We start from the raw sequence: 12,093 nt of genomic DNA, 5'->3' as shown, positions 1-12,093 counted from the left end.
GTATTATTACCCCTATTTTATGGATGAGAAAATTGAGACTTAGGTGAAGAAATTTGCTTCCAGGAATAAAACCTCAGGTTTGCCAGATTCTGAAGCCCATAATATTAAGCTCTGAGTGATACTGTGTCTCCAGATTGTATATGTCAGATACATTATGGCAGATATGTATTTATATGCTGTATCATTGAACAATATGCCCACGTTATAGACATATGAACACGGGTGTGAGCGCAGTGGAATGTGCGTATGTAGTTAAAATAGGAGTGCGCCAGCTGACATCAAACAGCAAGCAAGTTGTAATGCTGCCAACCAAGTATAAACAACTTTCACAGAATATAAATAATATTCAGACAAGGACACTTGGTGACCGGAGTGAAACAAGACAGAAACAAGACCCATCCATAATTATGTCTAAAACTAATTAGAGACAAGGACACTCACTCTGAAACCACAAAATTAAGCAATAATTATCTTCTGGTCCTTTATTGGTGACAACTTTAGCCCCATTTTAATTGGCTTGCTGTCCAGATGACAATTACCCAGATACTCTCAACATCAGAATAATTTCTACTGCTAATAACACCCAACCCGTGGCAAGCTTCTACTTCCCCAGGCCCTTTCTTAGGCTTGTTCAATAAGCTACACTATAAGAAGCCCCTGCACCAAGTCCTGTTTCTGAGACGAGACACAAATGAATCTAATCTTGTTTTTGTTTTTGTGATGATCATGAAGCTTGAATTCTGGGTGCTGTCCCTGAGGTTTTTGTGTTCAAGGCTATTGCTATATCACTTTGAGCCACAGCTCCAGTTCCAAATTTTTGGTAGTTATTTGGAGGTAAGGGCCTCATGGACTTTCTTTGCCTGGGTTAGCTTTGAACTGTGATCCTCTGATCTCAGCCTTCTAAGTAGCTAGTATTACAAGCATAAGCCACCAGCGCCTGGCTTTCTAATTTTGACTTGACTCCAATACCTTCCTGGGGTATTTGGCTAATAAGGTTTTACAGCATATGCACATGCATGCATGTGTACACACGCGCGCTTGCGCGCACACACACACACACACACACATTTTAAGCCATTAGAATATCCAATAATGAAAACACATACTCACCAATCCCATCAGCTAATTTAAAAACTACATAGCTGCAATACTCTCTCAGGTTCTTGTAACAGTCTTTTATCTGTGAAGAATTTGGTCCAGCCTCCCTGATCCTTGAAACCACAACTCTGTTTCATTTGGGCAAGTTCTAGGACCCAGACTAATTTTCCATGACTTTGCTCTGATACTGACTGCTGGACCTAAAACAGGGCTCATACATGAGAAGTTGGTGAGATCAAGTCTTCACAATGCAAGTACATCCCTTGGTAAAAATGGACACAATGGGTGTGACTGTCATACTCAGCAGAGAAGGGTATGTAGACTGCAATTATTGGTGAGAGGTAGAAACCATATTTCCTTCTATGACTGAGAGGAGTCTGGTTTGGGACAGAGTCTTAGCCTGGCTCTTCCAGTGCAACCAGGGTGACCTTGAGCCAAAACTATAAAAACATTAGACAAGACACTTGGCTTTCTAACTGGAGCTTCTCAGAGCTCCCACACAGTCATCTGCATAAAGACCATTTTGAATTTGCTGAGGGCTCTGGAAGTCACCTGCCCCCACTATCCAACAACTCTGCTTTAATCTCTGCTAAGCATTTATTCTTCTAATTCAAACTGTTTGAAGAGAGACTTTAGCATGTTTTTTTAAAAAAAGCATTTTGAAAAATCATTGGACTAAATAAATCTCTTATCCCATAGCTTTGTGTCAAGAAAGGACAGCATGCAATTATTAAACACAAAAGGGAAACAAAATATTCAACCCATTCTTCCAACCTTGAAGGTCAAAAATCTAATGGCTGTTCCCATAGGGGCAGTAGGCTGAAGGTTCTCTCATTCAGAGAGCACTTCAATTTAAAAAAAAAAAAAAGCCTTATGGATGGATGGATGGATGGATGGATGCTGCTTCAATATTAACAAGTAAATAGAAATGTTCAATGTCATAATTTGATAGAATTTATCAAGATGGAGATTTCACATACTATGGAGATATCAAGAAGAGACATTTTCACTTAGAAACTCAATATGAACCAAGTGATGTGGGAGGGAAATAATTAAAGCAATGGGTCCTGGTGGGTTAAGACACTAGTAGAGAGGAAAAGTTAGAGGAGGGTTGATATACAAAAGGGTTTATATTAAGGACTGAAGACTGGAGAATGGAGTACAACTCACCAGAGGATCCTGCCAAGTATCATGAGTAAGGTGCATGCTTGTTAAAAATTCCTTTGTCATCTGACAACTTAGGGGAAACAAAGAAATCGTAAAAGTAAGCTAAGCTATCATGTGTTTTGTATTTTTATCTCTCATACTTTTTACATTATTGGAATATAACATTCTCACAGGAAGAATGTGTGTGAATATTGGCTTACATTAAATCAACAAATGAATGTAGCCAGTCTTCTGAACAGTAAGTAGAATATTACCAGGTCCCAAAATCCCAAAGCTACCTCACCTAACCACTTCCCTTCCTGCTTTCCAACACCATAAACCAACCTTATGTAATATAGTTGGACACAAAAATATATACTCTTGTAGATTTATAGGCACATTCTAGTTAATACAAATGAGGGAAAACATGTAGTCTATTCTTTTTATTCTGGATTACTTTGCTTAATATAATTTTTTCTAAGTCTTTCCATATCTTGTAATATCATGGCACAATAGTGTTCTTTCTGATGGATGAGTAGAATTCTATTGTGTGTGTATACACATATATACATATGTATCACATTTTCTTGATCAATTTATCCACTCAGAGGCATCTAAGTTGATTCCATACCTTGGCTATGGTAAACAACGCAGCATAAACATGGTTATGCCGGTGACTTTAATTTGGCCTGGCTTGTGGTCATTTGGATAAACGCCCAGGAGTGGAATTGGTCATAGGGAAGCTCTATGTTTAGTCTTTTGAGGAACCTCCATACTGCTTTCCAGAGTGGTTGAACAAGTTTACAATCCCACCAACAGTATAACAGGGTTCCCTTTTGGCCACATCCCTGCCAGTATTTGATATCGTTAGTTTTCCTAATAATAGCCATTCTAACTGGAGTGAGGTAGAGTCTCAATGTTTTGATTTGCATTTCTTTTATGGCCAGCAATGTTGAACACTTCTTCATGTGTCTATTGGCCATTAAATAAATAAATAAGACTGGGATAAATTACATAGGAACCTACTCATCAACATACAGAGGCCAAAGGAGGCTATGCACAGTAGTGGTGGACAAAGGCCCCATAGCTATGAATAGATGATCATATAAAATAGTAATCTATAAAGTGAACTCCAAGAAAAGGAAACAAGAGACAGTCTTTAGTTGCCATTGTTGCTGTTTTTTTCTTTTTCTTTTGTCTTATTTGTTAGTTTCTTTGCATTTGGGAGGGTAAGGAAGGGCTCATAAAAGGTGGGACAAGGATGAACAAATACAACAGTGAAACTCACTAGACACTAGTGGAAAATGAACTAGATATCTTATGGGTGGGGATGGGGGGGAAAGACTGGGAGGGAGCAATAGAAGGTTAGACATGGTACTGATTGTATCTGATTCATGTCACTGTAACCCCTCTGTATATCAAGTATACAATAACAATAAAAGTAAAAAATAAATAAAATAGAATAAGTAACTGAAAAGAAAACATATGCTCTTGTATGCATGGATTCTTTTTTTTTAACTTTTCCTATTTTTTTTTTATTATGAAAATACCGTACAAAGGGGTTACAATCACGTGGGCAAGGTAATGAGTACATTTTGTATGCATGGATTCTTAAGATTAGCATTATATTTGTGAAACTTGTTCTTACTGTGCCATGTATTTGCATTGTATTCATTCTTACTCTTGTTGTAGAGCACTGTGAAAGAACACATCAGCCTACTCATTGATTCTCCTGTTAGTGAAAACATATAGTAGTTCTATTTTTATCAGAAGAAAAGTAACCAAAAAATGAACCTTACAACTTTGGCCAGGGGGATGGGGTGGGGGTGGGAGATGGGAAGGGATGGGAAGGGAAACAAAGGAGGAGGCAACAATGCTTGATAAGAAATGTACACATTATCTTGCCCATGTAATTGTAACCCCTCTATACGGTATTTTCACAATTAAAAAAAAAAGTAACCAACTTAAATAAGAGGAAAACTTTTTTTTGGTTCACACTTTCAGAGATTTCTGTCTATTGTTGGCTGGCCCCATATCTGTTAGGCCTGTGTAAGGCAGTGCATTGTAGTGGGGCTGTGTACTAGGAGAAGATGCTGTCTTCATGGCAGCCAGGAAACAGCAAGAGACAGTACGAGAAAGGCCTGAGGTCCAATTATTCTCTTCAACAATGACCTAACTTCCTTCTACTATGCCCCACCTCCTAAGGTTCCACCACCTCCCAATAGCACCATGGACTGGGGACCAAAGGACTGTCAAAATATGGGCTTTTGGGGAATAACCAAGATCCAAATTATAGCAGGGAAACTATGAATAGCACTACTAAGACCATTTTAGTATATGCCGTTTGTTAAACAACTAAATGCACTGCTATTGGGCTTATTCCTAGGAGTGGAATTGTTGATTATAGGATAGATAGATAGATAGATAGATAGATAGATAGATAGATAGATAGATAGATAGATAGAATTAGTTACAATAATTGTGTTGAAGTGGTTTTATAAACCCAGCAGTATATCAATGTCCATGAGATTTTAATTTTTTTAACCCATATGACATAGAAAAAGGAATGATGATAAGAAGGATTTGGAGAAGGAAGTGGTGAAGAGGAACTATTATATCTGTGAAACTGGTCTGTTTTTGCTCTTAGGTCCCTAGAGCCTATAAGTGAAAGTAACATAAGCTTTGCTCTTTTTGAAAGCTATGCAAGAGAAGCACTTGCATAGGCTTTTGCACTGGAGGGGAAGGGTAATATATGTGCATATATGTCTGTGTGTAAGCGTGCACACACATGTACACACATGTGGTGTTAGGGGGGAGTGAAGGTATTGCATTGAATTATCTTATCCTGCTAGGGCTATCTTGCTCCAACAATTAACCCTACTTCCCACCCTACCTCTCAGCTTAGGGAAGAATGTACTCCAAACCCCAAGGCTGCCAGTGGTTCCTTCTTATAAACTTGTCATAAAATAGTTACCCCTAGTGAAATGAGCAAACAGGGTTGACCCAGCAGTTCAAGCTAATAACACTTTGGTGGCTTGGCTGTGTCCAACATGTATGGCTTAGGGAAACATTGCCATTTGTTCTATTAGACAAAACTTTGGCAACAATGGGATTCATAGCTGGGTCTGAGTAGTCATCACCACACATGGAGACAGTCAGAGTTAGAGCCAATGTAAAACATTTCACTTCACTGGGTGTGTATACATTCTATTTCCTTCTAAGATTAAACACACTCTCTTCCCCCAGCGCCTCTGCTGACAGTCTTCTGGGCGTTAACAGTATGAGATGTCTACATTCTACGTCCGTTTCAAGTTGAAATGAGAGAAAAATTACAATTATATTTTTAGAAGCTGAAAGAGACAGACTGGATGCAGTTGAGAGTAAAAGCAAATTCCAGCAACTAAGCTAACAGATGCTTCTCTTAAATGCAAATATTCCATGGGATCTCAGGGAAGTTATGTGCTATTTGAAATTGGACTGCAACAAGAATGTGGAGCCACTAGCTCTTTTCTTTGCTTCATATCCCCAAGCAAATTTAAGAGAAATGAAAAAAATCTTCAAGTTAAATAAATAAGTAAGCAAACGAAAGATGATCTTCCATCTGGTTGGAGTAAAGCCCTGCCTGGAATCAAGGAGACAAACCAGATCCATGCCTCTCAAGGAAACAGCTTTGATGAATATGGCAGGGATTCCTGTTGCAAAATATGCATGACCTAAATGCCAGGAAGGAAGAATGATATTTACTGGTTTCATACAATTTGGTAAATACCCTCTCAACTTCTTGCTTCCAGATCAAAATAATCTAATGTTTTTTGTTTTTTGTTTTCTGGTCGTGGGGCCTGAATTTTGGGCCTGGGCGCTGTCCCTCAGCTCTTCAGCTCAAGGCTAGCACTCTACCATGTGAGCCTCAGTCCCACTTCTGGCTTTTTCTGCTTATGTGGTGCTGAGGAATTGAACCCAGGGCCTCATGCATGCAAGGCAAGCGCTTTACCACTGAGCCACCTTCTCAGACCTAATCTAAAATGTTTTTAAACTTACCAAATCCATTCTATGTACAGATGCTATATAAATATATATGTATATATTTTTGCATACTTTAATATATATGTATATATCATACATTTACATATATATCATATATATACATATATATCAGTATACTTTAATATATATGTATAAGTATATTATATATGTATAAGCATATATATATATGTATTATATATATATGTATTATATATATATACTTTTGTATAAGTATATGTATTATATATATATACTTATACATATATATTAGTATATATATGTATTATATATATATATATATATACTTATACATATATATTAAAGTATACAAAAATTCTAGTTTAGCCGGGCACTGGTGGCTCATGCCTGTAATCCTAGCTACTTGGGAGGCCCAGAACTGAGGATCACAATTTGAAGCCAGCCTGGGCAAGAAAGTTCATGAGATTCTTATCTTCAATAACTACCAAAAAACCCAGAAGTGGAGCAACAGTCCTATGCAAAACAAGCTCAGGAACAATGCCGAGGCCGAGTTCAAGCCTCAGAACTGTCATTAAAAAAAAAATTCTAGTTCAATGAAGAAGCAAAAATGAATGAGAGAACCCTTCTTCTCCAAGTAACTTGTAGTCCAATTGAGGAGATAGATATAGGATCCATGACAGGATCACATGTTAAGAAAGGAACTCCACGGATGGTTGTGAGAGGTGAGGCCAAGAGCACTGACTTGGGAGGGCCCCTTTTCCTCAGCTACTTAGCATCTGAGAACCTAGAACAACTCCCTTTCCATAATGTCATTTACAAGAGTCAAGCAGGCCCAGGAACATGCAAAGCCCTTGACTGATAGCTAGCATAAAGTAAACATCAACACTGTCAGTCCGTTTGCTAAACTGTCTATTGTCTGTTTGGCAATACCAAGAGTTCCATCTAAGACTTAGAGGCAGATTTCCTAGCATTCCCTTCCTGCAGGGCTCTGGGTTTACATGAGAAATAATCAATATCAGTGAAAAGAACAAGGTGAAAAGGCAGAAGTAAACAGGCAATAATACTTGGGAAATCATGTTGTCAACTACATCAGTATTACTACTGAACATGATGGTTATCAAAACTCAGAGGTCACAGATTGGTAACAAGGTATGGTGCTTTCTTGAATATCCTTTTGACTTCTACTCTTTCTAGCTCCAGAGTTGCAAGTGACTATTTCTCTCATCCTGGAGCTACAGGCTAGAGAACACCACTTCCCCAGCATCCTCCCAATTTGTGGAAGTTCCAATGCCCAAGCAGAACACTTTATTTCTGTAACGTATTTCGTGACTATTCTGACCAACAAATATGTTTTCCATCTCAAAATCATGAGTGCTAAGAAATAATAAGGAGTATCTGGGGATTGGCTTATATAATGGCATGGTTGCCTCCTGCCAACACAGTCTGAGAACAAAGTCACAGCAGGTAATTCTGGGCAGAATGTTCTTGTGTATCTGCATTCGTAATTCTTTGTAGAACTTAGAATAAGAGAATGCAGGGGTCTTTGAGGCCAGAGTTAAGGATGAGCACATCACACACTCACTTATAAAAGTTTGCCATCTGCCATTAGGTTAAAGAGGGTTGTCCATAGACAATAGGTTCTTCTTTGAATCACAGAAAGAAAATTTCTAGCCAAGTGACTCATATTTTCAATCCCTAGCTACTCAGGAGGCTGAGCTCTGAAGATGGTGGCTTGAAGCCAGACCAAGCAGGAAAGTTCAATGAAACTCTTTTCTCCAATTAACCACCAAAAAGCTGGAAGAGAAGATGTGGCTCAAGTGCTCAGTGGTAGAGTGCAGCCTTGAGTGAAAAAGCTAAAGAACTACACTCCAAGCCCTGAGCTCAAGCCCTAGAACCAGCATACATACATACATACACACTCACTAATTTCACACTTAAACCTACATTTTATATTTGTTTTTAATCAAAAGCATGAAAAGGATCTTTAGGCTTCTGGTGGTTAATGTATGGGATGGCACATGTATCCACCTGCTACTCAGAGTGTTTGGGTCATCAAAGGAAAACTGGGACCTTTTTAACGCAAAGAGTCTGACATGGATTTTTTAAAACCCTTCTCAATTGGAATTCCAAGGTAATTAAGTCGTAATAACCTAACTCATCTACTGGTTATGCATGTAGAATGATACTAGCCAGATTTGTATCTCCCTTGGAGAAATCTAGAAAAATGATTCAAATTGCTCTCTGTGTGACTTACATCTGTTGAAAGTGGCTAAATAAAGCCATCATGTTGGGGCTGGGAAGGTGGCTCAGTGGTAGAGTGCTTGCTTTGCATGCATGAGGCCCTGGGTTCGAGTCCTCAGCACCATATAAGCAGAAAAAGCCAGAAGTGGTGCTGTGGCTCAAGTGGTAGAGTGCTAGCCTTGAACTGAGCTGAGGGACAGTGCCCAGGCCCAGAGTTCAGTCCTCATGACCAATCAAAAAAAAAAAAAAAAGCTATCATGTTCAGCAAGTCCTTTTTTGAAAAGTATCCAAAACAAGAATAAACATTGAAGTTTTTTTTAAAATGATGTTTAAAGTCTCTATTCAGTGCTTCACAAAATTTCAGAAAAAATTTACTTATTACTGGACAAAAAGCCACTCAGTCTCCCTTTGACAATAAAAAGTGGCTAAAATAATGCATAGAAAACAACATGGCAACAAACTAAATACATCCCTTGGTCAGCAAACACAGAATACTCATAGAGAAAAAAATCACTGAAGAAACAAGCACTTGGACAAACATTCAGTGTGGGAGATTATAAGCAGCGCAAGCACAGATCTTTCTAACAAGTTTTAGTGCATGAGATTTGCCAGATTGGTTTCAATAATGAAATCCACAAAGAAGCGCTTCTGGTGAGTCACTACAATAAAGACTAGAAGGGAAAGATAATCTGACAATTGATTTTTTTAAATTAAACACAAGGTCTTACGAAATGAAAAATGACTTCTGGGGGAAGGCTACCAAACACACAGAGCATCATTCATAGGTAAACAAGTAGCTCCCATCAGTAAGCATACTGGAGACAGGTTGTCAGTTGTAGTGGCAAAGACCTTTAATACCAAATTGGATTTTTATAATATTTCATCATACAAGTAGACTGATCTTGAAACTCTTTTTGGTACCACATAAAGATGTGTAAGTTATCTCATACCAAAGTACTTCAAAGATGTGTCAGATTTAAAGATGGCTCTCACATAGTTTTATTTGACAAAAAGACAAGTGCTTTAAATTTGCTGTCTTTCCCTCCGATGACAAGTGGCTGTCATGGCTCTGCTACTTAACAAATATTTTCTTTTATAAGAAGTGCTTTATCTGTTCAATTCAAAGATGACATTAAATGAAAAGTGAAAAGAAACTGTTGTTTCAAAGAAATGTGTGCTCTGAAGAGAGGCATTATTGGTGCAGTACTTAAAGCCAGGGCCTCCCACGTGCTAGGCAAGTGCTGTTCCTCTGAGCTACACCTCCATTTCTGAAGAGAGCATTTTGAAAGGAGATGTTCCCAACATGAGTAGAATTTTTTCCAAAAAAAAATCAAATTGCACTTATAAAACTTTAGAAATTTGGGAACATTTTTCTAATCTGTTAAACAAATGAAGAATTTTCAATGGTTTACAGTTTCTTCAAAATATTCTAGCAGAAAGCCTGCTGAGTAATTTGCAAAAGCAACTAAAGGGCACCAAGGAGGAATATAATCTGCTAGACATTTTTCAACAAAACCTTTGCAAAGTGAGTGAGCACATTGAGAAGTATCGTGATTGGATAGTTTAACCTAAAATGTATTCATTTTAATTGGTTCAATATATTACTGCTGCAATTAAACCAATTTCAGACAATAAAACCAGTATTTTCATATGGTTCAATCAAATATCTGTGTGTGTATAGCATCTTTTTTTTGGGGGGGGAGGGTCCGGTCGTGGGGCCTGAACTCTGGGCCTGGGCACTGTCCCTCAGCTCTTCAGCTCGAGGTTAGCGCTCTACCACTTGAGCCACAGCGCCACTTCCAGCTTTTTTCTTTTTGCTTATGTGGTGCTAAGGAATCAAACCCAGGGCCTCATGCATGCAAGGCAAGCGCTCTACCACTGAGCCACCTTCCCAGCCCTGTGTGTAGCATCTTATGGCCAAGATTCTCACAACTAACTGCTTAGAGAAAGGGCTTGTACCTCATAACCCACCCATTTGCACTCAGTTTAATTAGGACTTTGAGGTAGTAACTGAAGTTCCAGAGAGCCCCAAAATGTGACATTTCACTTTCTCATGACCCCTAGTCTGCACAGACTTGTTTCCTGCCTTTGGAACCTAAAATAGAGGGGAAGCTGTGAGGATTTCTAAGCAAATGGGTCAAAACAGCCTCACAGATCCCTTTGCACAAAGGCATGAATAACAAGATGTTCCTAGTGACAGGGAAAGAGAGAGAGAGAGAGAGAGAGAGAGAGAGAGACAGAGACAGAGACAGAGACAGAGAGACAGAGAGAGACAGACAGAGACAGAGAGACAGACAGACAGAGAGAGGTACTGCAATTGAGTTGAAGAGAATATAACAATGAAATTTGGGGTCTGAGAAACAATGACCTACAGTGATTGAGACGTAAATAGAATAAAGTAGAGCAATGAAAACAATTGAGCATGGGATGCGCATCCCTCACCCACAACCCCTGACACTTCAGCACTCTGCAGCTTCCCAGAACATAGATACAATCCTTAAGTAAAAGAAGGAAAAACACCAGGCATGGTGATTCATGCATGTCTGTAATTCTAGCACTCAGGAGGTTGTGGCAGGAGATTCATGAATTTGAGGATTTGAGCTATATAGTGAAATCCTATCTAAAACCCCAAAGGGAGGAGCAACCTTGAGATGACAGGAAGTTTCTATCTCTCATTCAAGTGAGAAATAATTCAGGTTAAAGACAAATGGAGAAAGTTATACTCCCTGTTAAAATGAAGGGGCAAGCTGAGGTGGCCACATTTCAAGGCCATGAAAGGTGGTAGAAGCTTTTCCTCCTAATAGAGATTGTACATCTTTAATCTCAAAGGAGAATTCAATGAGAGTTGTATAGGTTAAAAGGAAGATGCAACATTTCCCAACTGTGTGAGCTTTTACAAGATATCCTTGGCTTGGAATTAAAGGAAAAGAGCTGTGATTCTGATCCAGAAGTGGGCCAATAGTGCCTCGTTTGTTCAGAGCAAGTGCCTCTTCTCTTACCACACATGCTCACCTTAGAAATTTTTCAAAATAAATGTAGCCATTGATTAAAACAGACCGACATTGAGAGCTAAAATATCAGGAGACATATGGCTCCCATATATCTTCCTATCTTCCCTGGCAAGGCTTCCACTGGGGAGTGATGAGCACAGAGGTAGCCGTAATCACAAGTATTGATCCTAGTACTGAAAACATTTTTCATCAGTCTCAGAAATTATATTGTCAAGCATAGAAAGCCAATAGAGCAAGTGTTCTTGTTGATTGCATCTATAAAAATGGATGAGATGTTATGGACTGTGGCTTTTTTTTTTTTCAGGAACTCACTTCCATCATCTTCTCAAAATATCTTCCTCTAGGCATCTACCATTCAAGGTTTTAAACCCAGTGGCATGTCCATCTGCTTTTGTGAGCCCAAGACAAGCAGATAAGCTTTAGTACAAAATCTGTGCAAATGATTCCAGGACAGTTCCTTATTTTTAAGGGGTTTCTGGGAAGTTTTCTGAGAATGCAAGAAACTGTATATCAGGTATACAGACTGGATCATAGTTACTTCATCTCTGCCATTTCTGTCACCTCATCCCAGTATTTGATACTGGGAATTGAATCC

Source organism: Dipodomys spectabilis, unplaced genomic scaffold, assembly GCF_019054845.1.
Source record: "Dipodomys spectabilis isolate Male_0828 unplaced genomic scaffold, ASM1905484v1 ptg000365l, whole genome shotgun sequence".
Classification (NCBI taxonomy): Eukaryota; Metazoa; Chordata; class Mammalia; order Rodentia; family Heteromyidae; genus Dipodomys; species Dipodomys spectabilis.
The sequence above is the reverse complement of the archived record's forward strand: the minus strand, read 5'-3'. Positions refer to the sequence as shown.